Source organism: Rousettus aegyptiacus, unplaced genomic scaffold (assembly GCF_014176215.1).
Source record: "Rousettus aegyptiacus isolate mRouAeg1 unplaced genomic scaffold, mRouAeg1.p scaffold_m13_p_2, whole genome shotgun sequence".
In the NCBI taxonomy this organism is placed as follows: domain Eukaryota; kingdom Metazoa; phylum Chordata; class Mammalia; order Chiroptera; family Pteropodidae; genus Rousettus; species Rousettus aegyptiacus.
Window position 1 is genome coordinate 32160890 of NW_023416295.1, and position 19655 is coordinate 32180544.

General features: G+C 33.3%; 1 pseudogene; it reads left to right on the forward strand.

The window, feature by feature from the left end:
* Window positions 1–14146: 14146 nt before the first annotated feature.
* On the forward strand, window positions 14147–19425 carry LOC107508401 (annotated as a pseudogene).
* Window positions 19426–19655: the final 230 nt, after the last annotated feature.

Here is a 19655-nt window from a genome sequence, read left to right on the forward strand (position 1 = left end):
CTGAGAGCATAGGTCTCCAAACTTGGAGTTCTCTTTTTGCTAATTTGATTCATAATTTTCCATCAGTTCACTCACACCTGGGTCATGCACCACTTACTTCTCAAATGACAAATTGCCTGCTAGAAGCAGTTGACTGAGATTGACAAAAAGAACCTTTCCAACCATGAAACTATATTTAGTTCAAAGACTAAGATTTTTTTTAAAAATAAAAATAGTGGACTTCTTGATTATGTAGCCTTGAAACTCTGAAAATGTGTTCTTTTTTAAATATTTCAAAACATTATTAATATTATGCTAAAGTTAGTTATTTCCAAAATTAAAGTAATCTCAGAAATACTGAATAGTTTTAAAAATAAGTTGATAGTCTCAACAGTGGCAAAACATTAAGACCAAAATCACAGAAATATGTCTGAAATAGAACCAACACCTAAAATTTATAAGATAGTTTTATTTAATATGGACAAAATGCTTTTACATGTAAATAACAGATGAAATTCAAATAATGTATGAGTCAAGTAAAGAATATATTAATAATATTCTGGTAAAAATAAAATCAAAGAGGTAAATTAATGACTAGATGAAAGATTATTATTGTTACAACAGAACAGTAATTCTACATGCCTCAAGGAAGTTCTTTTTTTTGACACATAAAAAATTTGTTGCAAGATTTCTTATTAAATCAGACAAAGACTAAGTGTGCTATTTACTAGATGTTCAAAACAAAAACAAATACTAATGTTTCTACCTTCCCTATCTCAAAATCACTCCTATGTTATCACTCTCGATTAATTAAAGAGTATATAAGTTCAAGTCAAAGAACTCATAAATTAATGAAAATTCTGGGTTTGTTAGTTTTTCAGGATAAGAAAACTTGCAGGTATATTTTAAACATTTCAAAGAGAACTTTAAAATTTTTTCAAGAGAAAGTTAGATGCCATCCAATAATAATTCAAAATGTGTTTCATAGAGAATATCTATCATTTATTTTTGTGTCTTATCACAAATTCATATTTATATGTATCATGTTTCAAGGAAGGAGAAAAAGACAAAAATCAAATGATTTTGGATGTAAGAAATTTAGAATGCAACAACTAAAATGGATGAAATAAAATAATTTTAATTAATATAAAGAAAAGTATAATATCATTATATGGTGAAACATATTTTCAGGGCTATCTATAAATTCCTTAGGAAAAAAGTTATAAAGATATAAACTCAATTTATAGAAAAAAAATTAATGGTATGCAAAGAAAAACTACAGCAGTAGTGAGTCATAAAATTAGTAAAAACACTATTTTCTAAATAAGTGTTAATGTTTAAAGTACTATTTAAAAAAGACAATCTCAATATAAAATTTCTCCTATTTTCAATATGCAAATGGAAGAAAAGTTGAAGATATGAAAAACATTGATATGTTAATTCCAGACATTTTTTAAAAAAGTGAATGTAAGCAATAAATCTAATAATCTAAGTATAATAGCAAACAATTTATTTTAATAAAAATGCATACGAATTGATACATCTAATGAAAAGAGGAAATGAAAAAAGGAGGAAACAACTTTAAATGCCTATACTAGAAAAGAAGAAAGATTTTAAATCAATTACCTTATCTTTCACCTTAAGAAGCTAGAAAATGAAGAGCAAAATAAGCTCGAAACAAGCAGAATAAAGGAAATAACAAAAATTAGAATGGGAAGGAACAAAATAAAAATAAAATAGGGAGAGAAAATCAATAGAATCAAAGTTGTTTATTTTAAATTAAGAAATTTGGTAAACCTTTAAATGTTAACATGTTAACATTTTTCTTTAAGTTATCTGGATGAGAGATATTGAATATTAAGATATTAAGAAAATATATATCTATGTGTATTTATTTAATGTTTAATGGTCATTACATTTTTGGAAATATAACCTAGAGCATCCAAACCATCAGAGAAATGAAGACTTTAGAAAGAAAATGTATTCAACTGATAAATATTGGGAAAAGATAAAATTAATTTCAACAACAAAAAAACCCAGCAAACTTTAAATTAAAAAAGTTAAAGAAATAATTCAAATGCATCAATAATCACAATACGATCTATTGAAAGACAAGTTATCATCAAGCGATCTTTAAGCAGCAGCATACTTGTAAGGTTTGCACACTCTCCCTCTCTCTCTCCTTCTCAAGTAAGGGGCTGCTAGATAACCTTTCCACCCTTTGCTCCCAAGTAGACATTATCTTTCTTACCCTGTAAAGTAAGTAGATTTGTGGAAAAGAGGGAGACTATTATTCTTCCCATAGTTATCAGATCAAATAAAATTATATTATTTACAACAATGTTTTTAAATGTCATTCAGTGAGATAAAATTAAAGAGATGGAAAATAATTTCAGCCCAAATCAAGAAACGTCTGTAGTTCTCTATGAAATTGATCGGTGACATATTTTGTAGCCCTTATGCTATTTTAGCAATATATAAATATATTCTGTAGCTAAAATGATAATTATTAAGATACGATATTCCTTCAGATGACCCAAAGGATCAAGTTGACTTTGTGGATCATACAAATTTGACATGGCTAGTTATGAACTAAGTTGCTAAAATTAATAATTTGCCTGGCTTACTTCATTGTTTATTACAATAGCTTTATTTTGGTCTGTTCAGAAATATCAGTGGCATCAACATAATGATAATAAATACTTTAGCAATTTGAATCTCATTATACTGTGGTATAAATAAATTAAAATAGTTTTTAATACCATTCAAATATTTGATGACTCTATGGCTTAAGTCATTTAGTATATTTTTTCATTAAGTATACTTTCTACTTTCTAGTCTAGGAAGAATTCAGATTAGAAATACATTTCTGTATAGTAGAAAATAATCCCTAAACTTTCGTCAAAGTATTAAATTGTGCCATCATAATTGAACTCTTATTTATTATATTCATTACCTTAATGACTAAAAATAGTTAATCAAAGCAAATACATATTTCTTCCTTCAGTATATTGTTCTCTTATTATCTGTAAAATAAAATAAATATCACTATTATGTTATAAAAGTAAGCTATTAATTTCAATATTTTTCAATGAATGTAAATTTACCATAAGATGAACATTTCAAAAAATGACTTGATGTCAATATTTTAAATGTCATTTGGTTGGGGGTGCTTAAAATAACTAGAATCTGTTTTCACAAATCTCGACATTCAGATGAAGGTAAATAGTCAATAAATTTTTAATTATATTAATGTTTAAACCACACTTATAAAAAGATATTTGCATTTAAGATTCCCTCCTTTGCAATTGTGTGATAATAACTCCGACAAGCATTTAATTTAGATATGTTACAAAATGAACTTTTAATTAAAATTCCATATGAAATAATTCCAACAGCATCTTAAAGTTACTTGTCTTAAAATATCAACATCGAACTACTTTTAAGTTGATTCCATTACAGAGAACAGCTAAGCTGCTTCTCAATGATACAAAGAAAAACTGTAGGGAATTGAGAGTTTGAAACACAGCAATTTTTTAGTTCTGACTTCTAAGTATAGAATCTAAAGCCTGAGGCAGGCCTCACTGTGCTCCATCTGATAACACACCAGTCACTGCTTCAATTATTTTTGTTACAAGTCCCCAGATCTATTAAAATGCACTTCATCAAAATGCTGTAATCTCTTCTAGTTCTTTCTAGCTGAGACATATTTTAAAAAATTTGAATAAGATAACCCACTTTGGAATATCACTATTATATATATATAACTACTAAAGGAGTATGACAACAATCAGTTTGCCAACAAAATAAATTGAGAGAAAATAAACTAGAAAGAAATTTTAGATGTCATTATCTTTCTGATTTTGACTCAAAAAAAATTGATGCTCGGAATTATTGCTTTTAAGTAACAGTTTGTTTTTGTTTTGAATTTTACCGGTTTACTTACTCTAAGCAATTAATTATGTTACCTCTGACTAATACAAGGTTGAAAATTTCGATAATACTCTGTTCATAAGTCTCAGACATAGAATGATACTCATCGTGTAAACTGGAGATATTTTAAGGCTATTGTTGTTGATTCTACTTGAAAATTGGCCCACTACTTTTGGCATGCATTTCAGCATTCTACCATTGTCCTACAATTTTCTCGTGTTCATTTGTCACACTGACAGAAACCAGTTTAAAATTTAAATCCATATCCCTCCTGAATCCCGTAAAAGAGTTTGTAGGCCAAAGCCTGGGCAATGACTGATGATGCTCCTGTCAGGGGCCAGGAGATCCCGCAAAACTGGTCAACAAGTTTCTTAACAAGATAAACAATAAGGCAGATTACAGAAAAACAAATGACTTATCATATGGTTGCTTCCATGGAATTCTTCATATTTGTCCCCTAAAGTCATTTCCAAAAATAAAGTATTTCAAAATAAGAAGTATTCTTACAAAGATATTTTATGTAACATTCTCTTAGTTTATTCACTTTGTAATTTCTAAAGAAAAGGCACACAATTGAAATATGGTAAGATTCATTCATATATATATATATATATATATATATATAATTTAATCAAACTAGTTTTCTATCTCAGAGACAGATTAATAGGATTTGATTGTATACTAGTTCTACTATGAGTTTGTTGATCTTTATGACCCACTTCTCTTTGTTTACAAATTCCAAGACTATTGCCCATCAAAGTGTTCTTCCTTTAAACCCGTCTCCCAAATCTAAGCCATGGAAAATTATTGTTACATATTTTCATTTTAGCATAAGCCATATTTTACTATTAAATGTTATTCTAAGAGATGTCTATGTTTTATTCTAAGAATTTTTTGTTTTCTGACTGCGTATTTAAACCTACAATAAAAGTCACAGAAAGCACATAAATGTTTCCAGATCCTAATTCAAATTTGCTGGAGGGAGTGGTTTCCCAGCATCAAAAAGAAATTCTTGGGACACCAGTGGGTGTCTTATAATTCAGTTAATTCTGACGCTATCTACCCAGAGAAAGCAACAGATTAAACAAGCAGTCTTACAAAACTGCTTCCCCACAGACTTTAGATGCCAGCCAGTCATAGCCCAGATTGTTACCTTTTCTTCTATCCACCAGCTACAAACTGGACATTCCTATGACCTCCTCCTTGTACTTCACAGGCAAGTTTCAAGTCCAGTTTGTTACCTGTACTTCTCTTGACTTCTCTTGACTGTCTATAAATCAGAATTCCCAAGACCCCTCCCGAGGGTTTCATTTTGCTAGAGTGGCTCACAGAACTCAGAGAAACATTTTACTTACCAGATGTGGGTCCCAGGTCTGGCTGTGATCCAGGCTCACTGCTAGGATAGGACTCCAGATTTAAAATGGCCTAACTTATGGAACTATGACTCAGCTTATTGTTTATTACACATGTGTGGCAGAATGCCACTGTCGTTCTCTGACATATAGAAAGCCCACGCGGTCCCCTAGTGCATGCTTCCTGCAATAAAGTTGGTGCCCGCTGTTTCATTCTCATGCCAGCTCCTCATGCATTTTTTCAACTGGGCGTCTCACCACAGAAACCTTCCCTTCTTAATCAGCTTGGCGCTGACACCAGATTTCCGGGTTACTATAAGATGAATAAACTCAGTAAACAGCCAGATAGACAAGAGCTGTATGGGGCAAGATATGGGGAGAGGACATGGAGGTTCCATGCCCCTCGGTTATGCCTCTCACCCCAAACCTCCACATGTTCACCAATCAAGAAGGAAGCTCTCTGAATCCCTGTCCTTTTAGGTTTCTAGAGAGGCTTTGTTATAGGGTCATGACTGATTAAATCATTGGCCATTGGGGGTTGATTCAATTTCCATCCCCTCTTCCCTCCCTGTTGGTCCTCCTGGTGTCCAGCCCCTATCTATAGGTGAAATCCAAAAGTTACCTCTTTAATATAACAAATGACAACTTTCTTATTCTTAACACCTTCAGGAAATCTCAAGGGCACTGGGAGCTATGAGCCAGGAACTTTGGACAAAGATAAAATATATATGAGAAATATTGATGAATATTGATAAATCATAATATCTCACACTGCTATTACAAGACAGAACTATACTAATTACTTTATCTAGACACATGAAGTTCTTGTGTTCACCTCTTCCTCTTATGGCAGAATATATGTACACTCAGGTTAAATTACTTGTCAAACTCATCATATCTAGTCTAATTGGCTTATAGTTTGAAAAGTATGACAGCTTGTTGACTTCATCAGCTTAACCACTGCAGTATTTTCTATAAAAAAATTAAACTTACTATATACCACTTATGTGTTACCTCTGTTACATATTTCTATTCAACAAAATATAGTATCTACACACAAAAAATAAGAGCTTATGTCCCTGGCAACTGCTACCAGCTTCTTATGTAATAGACGTATATGCACCATACATTATATCTTAACATACCAGAAGAGTTTTAATGATAGGTTTATGTATTAACGTGAGTATAATTGGTTTATTCTTATAAAATAAATTAGAAAATTACATTAGGTCAAGTTTTTTTTATACTTTTGTTCTTGAATTATAACAAGATGTCAGATCTATCACTTAGATAATTTGAAAACTTTAAAAAAGTTTTAATGCCTGTAATTCACATGAAATGGTATCAAAAGGAGGTACAACTTGTCAAAATCTGTTTTGATATTATATTATAACCCATATGTTATAAAGAAGAAGAGCAGTAAATGATTACTGAAAGCATTTTGGGAAATAACATTTAAAAGGAACAATTGGTCATTAATTAATATTAGAAGAACATTTTCTATTCATCCATAAAATTCATTAAAATTGCAGAGAAAAAGAGTCATGATTAGAAGTACAATTATATTGATTCACTTAACTTGAATATACAATTAATTCACCAAGGCAGCAATGCCTATAATATAATATCTCTAATGGAATGAGGTTGAAATGTGTGGAATTTGGTTTTTAAGAGAAAAAGATATTGTCTGGAATGCATACTCAAAACATTACAAAGATTTCACAGGACAAGTACCTGTGAAGTTTTTATGCTACCTATGACACTTAATGTTTCTGAAAATAATATAGCTGATGTGCGAAAACTTCATAAGAAAAGCATGTCATATTTGTCTACAGGACTAAGTTACCACCAGAAAAATAGCTTTATTAAGTGAATAAGACCAGGAGTAGCTGTTCTAATGGAAAGGATATAAATAGAATTACATTTGTCATACTGCGTTGTAGCCCAGTGTTGTGGTAGTGATAATCTCAAGTATAGTACCTTTTTACTTCGTTATTCCAACAGTTCAAACGTAACGTTTCCTAATGAGCTCTCTATTCTTACCTAATCTAACATTCTCTTTGGACTTTAATTATAATAAAGATATTTTCATTTCCCCCACCACTTAGGTGTTGGTGATTTTGACTTTTTGTTTCACTCATACTTTTAACGAAGGTATCAGTTTTCCCCTTCAAATGTCTCCTGTTTTAAATGCTTCCTTTTTATTATTTTCTTTGCTGCTCTGGTTCATGAATGTATTATATTATTCCTAGATTATTGCAAAGTTCTTGAATGTATTTTTCCAGTCTCCTGTTTCTCCACATTAATATTTTGAACTGATTGCTACTAAAATAATCATCATAAATTACCACTGTAGATACACACCTGCTCAAAAATTTTGATAGTCTTTCTTAATGAGTGAATATAAGGTTTAAACACCTAGACCAACATTTAAGGATCTCTATATCTACTTGTGTAGGCTGTGTAATGCAAAATTATGTGCTTCAGTAATTACAACCATTGAATAAAAGGAGGAACTAGGATAAGTCAAGGTTCAATAGAAGATCTATGGCAGCATAAATTATTGAGGTGTTAACTTTGTTATTTTTCCCATATTTATTGTGTCCCATTACTATTGATTGCTGGACTTAGACTTTCCTTTCATTAGGGATTTTTATTGATGAGGGAGAAAATACAAGCTATTTGAAGACACTGCCTCTTGTTATCTTTTATGAGTTATTTAAGATTATTGAAAAATTATACTAGGAGGGAAGATTATAGAAAAATTATGATAGGAGGGAAGAGAAAGATGGTAATTTAAGGGCATTGGTTGGAAGAAGAGAGTGATCTTTTGGAGTTCAGAGTTCATAATTACTAAATATTCACGGAAGCACTTAACATTGATGTTGGGAAACAATGCTTCATGAACTTTTTCATGTTTCCGCGTGGTCAGGACATTCAGAGCAAAAGAGCACTGGTATTTGGATTTGAGGAGGATTGCATGGCAAACATACCTTTGAAGCTCAAAAGGAGTGTGAAGTATCCTCCCCTCCAGATCTATTTGCTTTCATTCAAATAACAATGAATCCTGAGTGATTTGTTTACATTTCAGGCTGGTAAAGGAGAGGTCTGAAACCTCCTCCCACCCACCTCCATCCTTTTGCAGAGAGGATTTGTTTATATCTTGAACAAAGGACTCCCTCACTCTATCTCCAGCTGAAAAATGGCCAGGTGTAACAGCTACTCTACACATGCTCCAGGATCCATTTCCTCTGGTGCAACCCTTGCACTCTTGCATGCACAGTGGCATTTTACACTCACTGCATTGTCCTGTGGAAAACTGTGGCATGGGGAATCAGTGCTGCTAAGATTGCTCTGTGACTAAATAAAAAGTCTGTTCTCTGATTCAGAAGTATGGTGTTTATACACACACACACACACACACACACACACACACACACACACACACACATGTATGTATACACACAGGTATAAATAGAGATAGAGATCTACATACACACATACTGTGTATATATCATATATACATATCATATATATATATATTTATATGAACATATGGATATATGTATGCATGTTTATATACATACATACAGACAGACAGACAGATAGATATGTGTTGCATATATATAATAGCAGCAGCCTATCATATCAACAGGGTAGTTGGTATCAAGAACTGCCTGAGGAAAGAAACAATTGCAGACCCTAAAATATAGAAAGAATACAAATCTTCTAAAAGAAGCAAGTAGAGAAGCAAATGTGAAATTTTGACCCATAATGATAAGGAATTCCCCAATATTTGACACTTATTAATGCCCTCTGACTATTGGAGTTGCTAATCTTGAAAAAGAGAAATTTTAAATTTCTTTAAGATGGATTGGGGTTAAGTACCTAAGGTTGGAGTTTCTTTGAGTTGAACTGAATTTTTCAGAGTGAAGTTCCTATAGCTGTTTCCTGGTCCTTGTGCAAGTCCTAAAGATGGTAGTTTGTAGACCATTTATGGTAACTAAATGAGTTGAGTGAAATAGTTATTAGGAGTAATGAGGAAGGAGAATAAGGAAGGAATACAAGCAAAACACTTCAGTGTTCATGTTCAAAATATAGTGGGGAACTGTGGTTCTTACATCAATTCTGAAATAATAGTGCAGCTGTATATTTAAGGCGCATGTTGCTCACACTACGCATCTGTACTTCCTATTGTGGTTCTATCTTAGATGTTAATGCATGCAAAACCAAGGACCTTATTAGGACCACATAAAAAAAGCGCTCTAGGAATACATGTAACAAAGATACTAATAAGGGGAAGAAATGAAAGACAGACGTGCATATGCCTTGATATTTTAAACACAATGCCACTTCGTGAAGGTCTAGTCTCCATTATGGTCTCATCTGGAGCAGAATCTTGCTGGATTTTTTGGCTAACCTTGGAGAGGACTAAAATGTGGCAGCTGAGAAAAATCGAACAATGTCACCCAATTTTTTACAGATCGACTTTGTAACTTAAGCATTTGAGAGCCTGAGCTAGTTTAGATAAAATTGTACGACACCGCTTATGGCTTTCATATACCTAACAGGGGAACAAATGAAATAATTTATAATGAACAAGAAAAGAAATTACCTTTGCATGTCATTGCTGGCAACTATCTATTTTTCCTCATCACAGATACTGTGGCAACAAGACTGACTGTTTACAGTTTTTAATCCATGCTGCCTTATGCGTATTTAAGAGAACTGCATGGTCAGCAATTTCAAGATCTCTAAATGTACATAATTAATATTAGCAGAGGTTAATTATAGCTACCCATAAAGCTTCATTACAATTTAATAGAGAATAAAACCAATTCGAACATTTTAATTATTGTATAAGTCATAATTATATAGTCAGAATAGTAGTCACTGTAAATAGGGTTGAATTTGTCTTCTGAAATAGGATTTTTGAAACAATGATCTGTTTCATAAATAAAACACTGCAGCTTAAATAAGGATCATACACCTTCAATATTAATGATTTTAGCTGAAAGTCTATCTATTGTTTTGAATATAATGCAAAATAAGTAAAAAGAAAATGTACAATTTGCTCTGTCTTGTCTTATGGACCTTGGCGTACAAAATTAAATTGTTCTTAGTCCTTATTTCTTAACAGACTAACATTAGCAGTCCATATTGCCCTTTTATATATTTATTTTTAACACTAAAGTAATTCTGTTAAACATATAATAATTAGATTATCTGTAAAACACATAAATCTGCATGTTGCTCAAAGGGTGGGTTGTAAATATTTTAGAATTGTATTAACTGTTCAATTAAAAAAGGATGAACACTAAGATTTAACAGTCAGTCACTGAGGAAAATAAAGATAAAACATTCAATTAAGGAATGTCTCAGAAAGATTCCTTAGGGAAAGCAACAGATATTGGGTTATTGATGTTTACTGGTTGTTACAGTATAGTTTGAAGCATAGTAGGAAAAGCTGGAATCAAGGTGAGAGGAAATAATTGACAATATATTTAGGATTGCATCATAGGAGATTTTCACATCCAAATATAATACCTGTTTCTATGCTTAAGATGAAAATTTCCAGATAAAAGTTTTTAAATGATTTGTTGGGTCGCATGCCCCTTGCACATTCAGAGAAGGACAAATAGAGTAGGCACTTTTTCCAATTCAATTTTTTTTTACTCTTGGTAAAATAATGCCAACTCCGATCAAGTATTAGAAGGACTCTTATATTTTTCTAAGCCAATCACGGTAATTTCATTACCTTTGACATAATTGGTTTAGGTATAGACATGGTAAGTATAGTGCATTATAAAAAATGCTACTATTGTAGTATGCACATGTTTTATGTTATTTGACTTTGCAGCACTTTACATTAAGAGATATCTATTTCTGAATTCCTTTAACATGGGGTTGGCCATGGAATTTGCTTTGGCAAAAGGTATAGTAGTATTCGTGACAAAAGCAGAGATATAAAACATACCTGAGTGTTGGGCTTGACATTTTTTGCTGCTCTTTGAAACTCTATGATCACCTCTGCGTGAAGTCTCAAAATAATCTGCTGGACATAAGTGGCCCAGTGACTTCTATCAACCCTTTTAAGAGCTAGCCAATCATCATTATATATATATATATATATATATATATATATATATATATATATATATATATATGTATAGCACCATAGATTGCCAGCTGACTATAGATGCAAGCTCAACTGACAACCAAATGAGTTAGACACAAATCCTGTAAGGTTAGTCCCACCCAAGTTGCCATTTGCTATCCTATATATTTGTGAGCAAATAGATGGTTGTTGCTTAAACATACAAGTTATTGGAGAGTATTTTTTTCCAGCAAAGGCTAATTGACACAAGAAAAAAATCTTTAAAATAAGAGAAAGCCTGCTGACAGGCGGAAAAAACTTCCTTACTCTTTTTTTGCCTTTGGACACAACTATATAATGAAATAATATATGAAGTTACTGTAATGATGTGAGATATTGGTTGATATTTTGAGCATGAAATAATAAAATTATAAAGGAATGTAGAACCTTGAAGATGATTTAACTAACTTTACCTCCAGGCTTCTTTTTATAGGTTAAATTAAAAAATACTCCATCATTTAGTTTATTGTTGTTTGATTTCCATTTGCATCATAAACCATGGCAACTAATACAATATCTGAGGACACACATGACCTTGAGAGAGTGAGAGTCTGAGGTCTGTTCTTGGCCTCTCTTAGAACACCTCTTCTTAAGAAAAATACATCATCAGAAATGTTCATCATTGCTTCAGCTTGAGTGAAAATAACTGAAGACACAAGGGCTTCAGACACATAAGTATGTGTCTACTATTAGATGTTTCCAAATTATAGAGACGTATAGAGCTGTGAGCTAAAAAACTATGCTGAAAACTTTTGAAAAATATAGTCAAAATTCTCAGGCTCTCTGGGCTAGGGAGAAAAAGATTCACTAGGCTGGCAATTGCCCTAGGAACAGGAATTAAACAAAGATAAATTCTGTTTTACCAAAACTGTAATGAGTCGACAAAATTCAGTCCATGATTCAGTTAAATGCATCAACCTTTTACTCTATCATCTTAGCAAAGGAACTGGTAGACTCTCTGATAGAAGATCAAATCATGTCTCTACATTTTTTCCCATACATAAGATCCAACAATAAATTTAAAATTATTGTTTTAAAGTAGACAGAGCTGTATGTCCAGCAGGCAAGAGAACAATACAATCAGTCTCCAAGATGTCTGAGGTAATGTAATTAGCAAACAAAAACTCTAGAATCCCTAACAGTAATATTTGATTAAATTCAAGAAGTGCAGTAAACCCAATGCAGAATAAATATAAGGTATCCCATCACAAAAACACATATATATTTACTTATCATAGATAAATTATTTTAAGCCAATATAAAAAACCTTAAAAATAGAGGGAAAAAACAAATTATCACTAAAATGCAACAATAACACTGATAGCTGACTCTGAATAGAAATAATGGAAGCAAGAACATAATGGGAACTGCCGAATTAGAATCCCACAACTGGAAAAAAGATAATTTAAAAATAAAAATGAATTTAAAAAATAAATTTAAAAAATCAGACTTGCATTTTAAAAGATCACTGAAAGGAGTTCTTCAGACAGAGGAAAATAATCCTAGATAAAAAGAAAGAAATGCAGAAAAGAAATTACATCAGAAAATATAAACATATGGTTATATATGTAAACACATTTTGCATAGTTAAACAATACTAGTAATGTTTTCTATAGTTTAAAACAAGTGTAGAATTACCATTTTTGAAAACCCTAAAGCAAAAGGTCGGAGATGGGAAGAAGGAGACAGGAGTTATAATGTTCTAAATAGCTCCATGAATAAGGACCTTATTGTCCCTACAGACAAACTAATTAAAATTCTCTCCTTTACTTTTCTAAAGACATGCTTCTTATTATCTTTTCTGATGTTCTGTCAGTTTACTGTATTCCTTCCATTACATTTTTTTCAAACAACTTGATACACTGGACATTACCATGAAGCAAAAAAGATGAGGAGATAAAAGTCAAAACGATAAGCAAATTGCCAATGGTTACATATCTGCTAAGAACAAACCAAAGATTTAAGTGTGGTTCTTCTATTTTCCACCACTTGGTTTTATGATTTCTAAAGGTTAGTGACATTTATCCATTCTCAGGTTTTCTGAAATATTAATTTTGCTGATAGGAAGATTTGATTGATTTCCGATGAAAGAATTACTAAATCATCAGTGTCAGATTCTCCTAAATCTGGAAGGACATTCACTTAAGTTCTATGCGCTTTTCCATACTTGGAGCATTTGTAACTTATACATTTGACACATGTAGTTTAACTATAGTTAACACAGTGGTGATTTGTGTTCTCTAATTTTGTGATATCAAATTGAGAGAGAAAAATGATACTTTGTCATCTGAATATAAGTGCTTAACGTCTTAAACATTTCTCTAAAGTAAAGCTTTATGCAATATGTTGAAAGACTAGACAATAGTATTGTTAATAATTATATGATGTCACCAAAATAAACATCTAATAAGTAAAAGTCAAGCGAAGAGTAAAAGTCAAATGTTATTGAGACAGAGTTTTAATCATTATGATTCTTTAATTTAAATAAACATAAGTCCGCTTTGAATACTAACACATTATCTTACATTATATGACCAAAAAAATACTTTCAGTGTGATTAAGGACCATGAGAACAGGACTTCATCATGGATTATATAGTGGTTCTGATATAATCATAGAGATCCTTATAAGAGGAAAACGATTGGTCAGAGAGACACAGGGAGATGTATAAACAGCATCAGAAAGATATTTGAAGATATAACACTACTGTCTGCGAAGATAGAGGATGGGGCAAGCCAAAGAATGTAAGCAGTGCAGCTCTGGAAGCCAGAAAAGACCAACAAGATTCTCCCCTCAGAGCTCCCACAAGGTAAGAGCTCTGCCACTAGCCCAGTGAAACTGCTTTGGGACTTCTGAACTCCAGAAGTGTAAGAAAATACATTTGTGTCATTTAAGCCACCAAGTTTGTGATAATTTCTTACAGCAGCAATAGAAAACAGAGAAGGAACATTTAAACTCTTTTTTCATGTATGAGCTTAAACATTTCATTAAAGTAGCTAAATGTATTTTATTGCTGTTTAATTTTGAATTCTTATGGAATGCAATTTTAATTTGCACTATTGATTCTCTATGTAATTTTATCTAATACACTTAACATCTAAGTATGCTTCAACTTTGGCATCTTTAAAATAGAAATTATGTACCAAGGAAGTCTCATGGTGTTTTTTCACTTACTTAGATTTCCTCAATAGGAGAGCATTATAAAAGAATGTCAAATCCAGGTCAATAATATCTACCAATGGCAGAAACGACCAGTAAGCTAATGTCTACAAACTTGCAGATTCTTAGATAAGAGAAACTGCATTAAGGATCTTGCATGCCCTCAGGAAATATCACTGAAATCAGAGTGGTTGCTCCTGCAGTAGCAATTATCTGCAGGAACATTTTAGATACAAGAAAACACGTTTCCATGCAGTAGAGCTTCTGTTACAGCATGTACCTGAGGCACAAATGCAGGGCCTGGGTTTCTGTCACTAGCAGAGATAACAAATCGATAAAAGAATAAATTTACTACTCAGATTGTAAGATCCTTAAAGCAAGAAATATGTTATTTAAATTATTCCTGTCACCAGCAGAATGTGCCATTTAGCCACAGGACAATGAAATAGTAAGTAAGGCATCTCAAAATATAGCATTAAGTATTAATAATTTAGATTTCTTTTTATTATTGTCAGGTTTTTTTCCCTATGAAAAAAATAATAATAATACTAGAGGTCATATGCCTCCTCTTGAGCAGAGTCACCTTTTTTGAAAACAGGAATTAAAATAAGTGTCATGAAGCCCTCATAAAAATTTAATGTCCTAACATTAAATTTGGAATATGATTTAATGATTAAAAAATGCCTTCAAAGTTATTCTTAAAAATTATTAAACCCATAACATTTCACACTTTACTTTCATACTTTCTCCAAAGTCATGTTTTAACTGAATATTCAACTGTCTTGCAAATATAGAAAACCATCTGTTATATGTGTCTTTCAGATGGAGAAAAAGTCACAATTATCCCTGTGAGCCCTTGGCCCAAAGTGAAAGAGTTAGCCTTCTCTTTGCACTCTTGTGTTTTACTCTACTCATAAGCATTTATTTATTCAACAAATACTAATTACCATATGTAAGGCATTAATAGATGCCTAGAATAAAAATAATCATAAGAGGAAGTGGAACAAATAATGAGGTGGGCAGATACTTTATAATATAACTTGTCATATATTTTAATAAAAGTTTAAACCATATACTGGAAGATTTTAATGCAGTGTATTTCAGTAATGCTGTACTCTATGTGAAAACTGGTTTTACTTACATGTCTTTTACTTCTGGAATAGTCTATAAGTTAATGACTATAAATTGGTTTACAAGACAGTTTATATATCATTTCATTATTTCAATGAACATTAACTAATTTTTTCCTAAGTATTAGATAATCTCCTCACACTGGGGAACATAAATATTAACTAGAAAATGCTCTTATAAACAGTATGCATCTTTCACACACAACAGCCTACTTTGAATATTATTTAAAGCAGGATTTCAGGCATAATAATTCTTTAAATTCTTATAAACTAGTTGGTAAACCTTGATATTGGTGTTCTCAGACTGGGGCATGGTAAAGCCTTTTCCAAAAAGGGAATTAATATTAACTAATAGAGTGAAGGAGATATAAAATAATAATTTTTGTATCATTATGCAATGTAATCCATGGATAATAATGCAGTATAATGATACTCAAAGAGATGTCTTTGTTTACTACTACCTTAAGGCATAAAAATTACTAAGTGAGTAATCAAACAGTTATCTACCACGCTCATGATTCACTGCTTGAGATAATTCTGTGACAACAATGGAGGTGCACTGTTAAGATCTCTTTCATTTGACTTTCATCTGTGAGAAGTGCAGTTAGCTGAGGGCCTCCAACAAGAAGCTCCAACTTAGGATCTGCTGCAGCATTGCCTTTCAAAGCCATGCTCCTCTCAGGCAGGTTATAGAATTTAATGAAGCAAAGAATGATAACAAAGTATAAAAATATTTTGACTCCTTCTCTATGACAGTATATCAATCTATATTCCTGAATAGTATTGCAAAAACAAACAATAAATTAATTAAAAAATAATTAATGTCTGAACCACTTTAACAATATCAATATAACAGTGCTCAATGTTTATGTCACTGATTAAAACATTTCTCAATTCATGTTAATGCATCACATTTAAGTACAAAGAGCATTGCATTTAAGTATGTGGTTGGCTGTTGAACTTGCAGGATTCTGCAACTGACTTTAGAAGAATATGAAATTAATGGACTATAAAGTTTGGCTTCAGAGAATTTGAATTTTATAAGTACAGCAATAAAGTTCATCTTATTTTTTCTACATTCACCTTTTAGTAATGACTATATGGCTAAAACTTAAAGGTTATCAGCAGACATAGTGTCTACATATTGAAGGAGAGTTCCCTACTTAAAAAAGTAATTATGCTATTATTAAAATACATTGTTAAAAACAATGATGATAGGGAGCACTTTCTATGAACCACCTCGGCTATCTGAACTTTACATTTTCATTATCTCGTTTAATTCTTAAACCATTCCTGAAGAGTATAGCAGTATACATATTGTACATGTGAATACGAATTGTAGATTATTCGAATAGTTTAGGTAATTTCAATCACCTTGTAAGTGGCAAAATCAGGATTCAAATCCAGTAAGATGCAACAGGATAGGTTTTCCCCCTTAACTATGCCACACTAATTCTCAACACAGCTTTTCAGATACAAAGTTTTACAAATAACTCAGTCTTATTCTAATGCAGCTCATATTTTTATTAAAAGGTTGCTTTCTACCCAATACTAAAATATGTTTCATTATTAAATCACTTTCATGATTTCCTCAGATGAATTATTTCTGCAGGCTGGTTCGGTATCAATGACTCCCACATCCTTCTCCACCCTGTCTCATCACCTACCACTCATTCATCCACCCATGACATCTGTGAATATTTTAATCGCCTAAGAATAAAACTTTCAAAATTAACATCCATTCCCCAACCAGAAAAGACATTTCTCCATTCAATTGAAAAGCAAAACAAAACAAACAATACAAGAGAGGGGGAAAAAAAAAAGAATTTGCCGCACCCTTTGTGCTATTATGACTAAAATAATAACATTCACTCGGTGCTTGATACCCACTTAACTGTTTTGATCCCCTCCTCCCCAAAACAGTTAATATCTTCAAAGAGAGACAAAAATAATCCATTACATAGAATAGTCACTTAATATACATTTTGGAAATATAGATGTGAAAGAAAGGGCACAAAGTAAAACACTTGTGTCAGGAGTATCTAGCTACAAGTCTGAGAAACAAATTTGAAACTGGTTAAGCAAATAGAAGCAATATATTTTATTTATTTTTCATATTAATAGGCTATTATCTCAGGGACTGACTTTACAAAAAGAATGTATCTGTTATGTTTAATTTTTGGATATTAACATAGTCACATTCCCAGTAGATACATAGAACATATCACATCTAGAAATAGACAATTTTTATTTTCCCAAGCTTTTTTATTATATATTTTCTTGCAGGCAAATAAATACATATTGAGATCACCCTGTAAAAGTATTAATTATCTTGACAGAAAAAAAATGCTTTCCCTAAAGGACTTTAGTAATGAAATTAAAATGAATTTAAAATTTAAATTATTTTTTCCTCACCACATTTAGCAGAAATGTTACAGTCAGAAGACAAATTTAGACTTTTTTTCTCTGCTAGGAGGAAAAAAAAAATAAACATCGATCAGGAATGAAATCATCAAGGATGCTGGTGATGACTGCCGCGCTCGTTTTCTCAATCCACTCGCCAGCACGCTGCCCTCCACCGCTTCACCGGGCAAACCAGGCCCTCTACAGTGCCAGGAGCTGACTGGCACCGTGCCCTGCCAATACCCAGCGCTGACCGCGGAGCAGAAGAAAGAGCTGTCTGACAGTGCTCACCGCATCATGGCTCCAGGCAAAGAGTCTTGGGGGCAGATGAGTCCACTGGGAGCATTGCCAAGCGGCCGGCTGCAGTTCATTGTCGCTGAGAACGCCGAGGAGAACCATCGCTCTACCACCAGCTGGTGCTGACAGCTGACGACCGAGTGAATCCCTGATTTGGGGTTGCCATCCTCTCACATGAGACGCTTTATCAGAAGGCAGATGATGGACGTCCTTTCTCCCAAGTTATCAAATCCAAGGGCGATGCCGTGGGTATCAAGGTAGGCAGGAGTATAACACCCTTGGCAGGAACAAATGGCGAGACGACGGCCCAAGGATTAAATGGGCTATCTGAGCACTGTGCCCAGTACAAGAAGGATGGAGCTGACTTTGCCAAGTGACGCCATGTGCTGAAGATTGAGAAACACACACTTCCTCAGTCCTCACCATTATGGAAAATGCCAATGTTCTGTCCCGTTATGCCAGCATCTGCCAGCAGAATGGCATCATGCCCATCGTGGAGCCTGAGATCCTCCCCAATGGGGACCATGACTTGAAGCGCTGTTACTATGTGACTAAAAAGGTGCTAGCTGCTGTCTACATGGCTCTGAGTGACCATCACTTCTACCTGGAAGGCACCTTGCTGTAGCCTCAGGCCATGCCTGCACCCAGAAATTTTCTAATGAGGAGATGGCCTGGCAACTGTCGCAGCACTGTGCCACACTGTACCCCCCGCTGTCCCTAGGATCACCTTTCTATCTTGAGGTCAGGGTGAGAAGGAGGCATCCATCAGTCTGAATGCAATCAACAAGTGCCCCCTGCTGAAGCCATGACGCTGACTTTTTCCTACGGCCCAGCCCCACAGGCCTCTTCCCTGAAGACCTGGGGGGGAAAGAAGGAGAACCTGAAGGCCGCCCAGGAGGATTATGTCAAGCAAGCACTGCCCAACAGCCCTACCTGCCAAGGAAAGTACACCCCAAGTGGTCAGGTTGGGGCTGCAGCCAGGCAATCCTTCTTTGCAGCTAACCATGCCTACTAAGCAGAGGTATTCAAAGGCTGCCCCATCAACACTCCAGGCCCTGCCTTCACCCACATTCCTGAAGAGGGGGCCTCATCTGGGGCTCCAGCCTGCTCTTTCCCATGCTGTTGCCTCCCGTGTGACATTAGTGCATGGTGTTGTCTGCGAACGCTAACTCTATCACCTTTTCCAACCCACTGACAATAAACAACTATTTAAAGGCGGGGTTAGGTGGAGAATGAAATTATCAA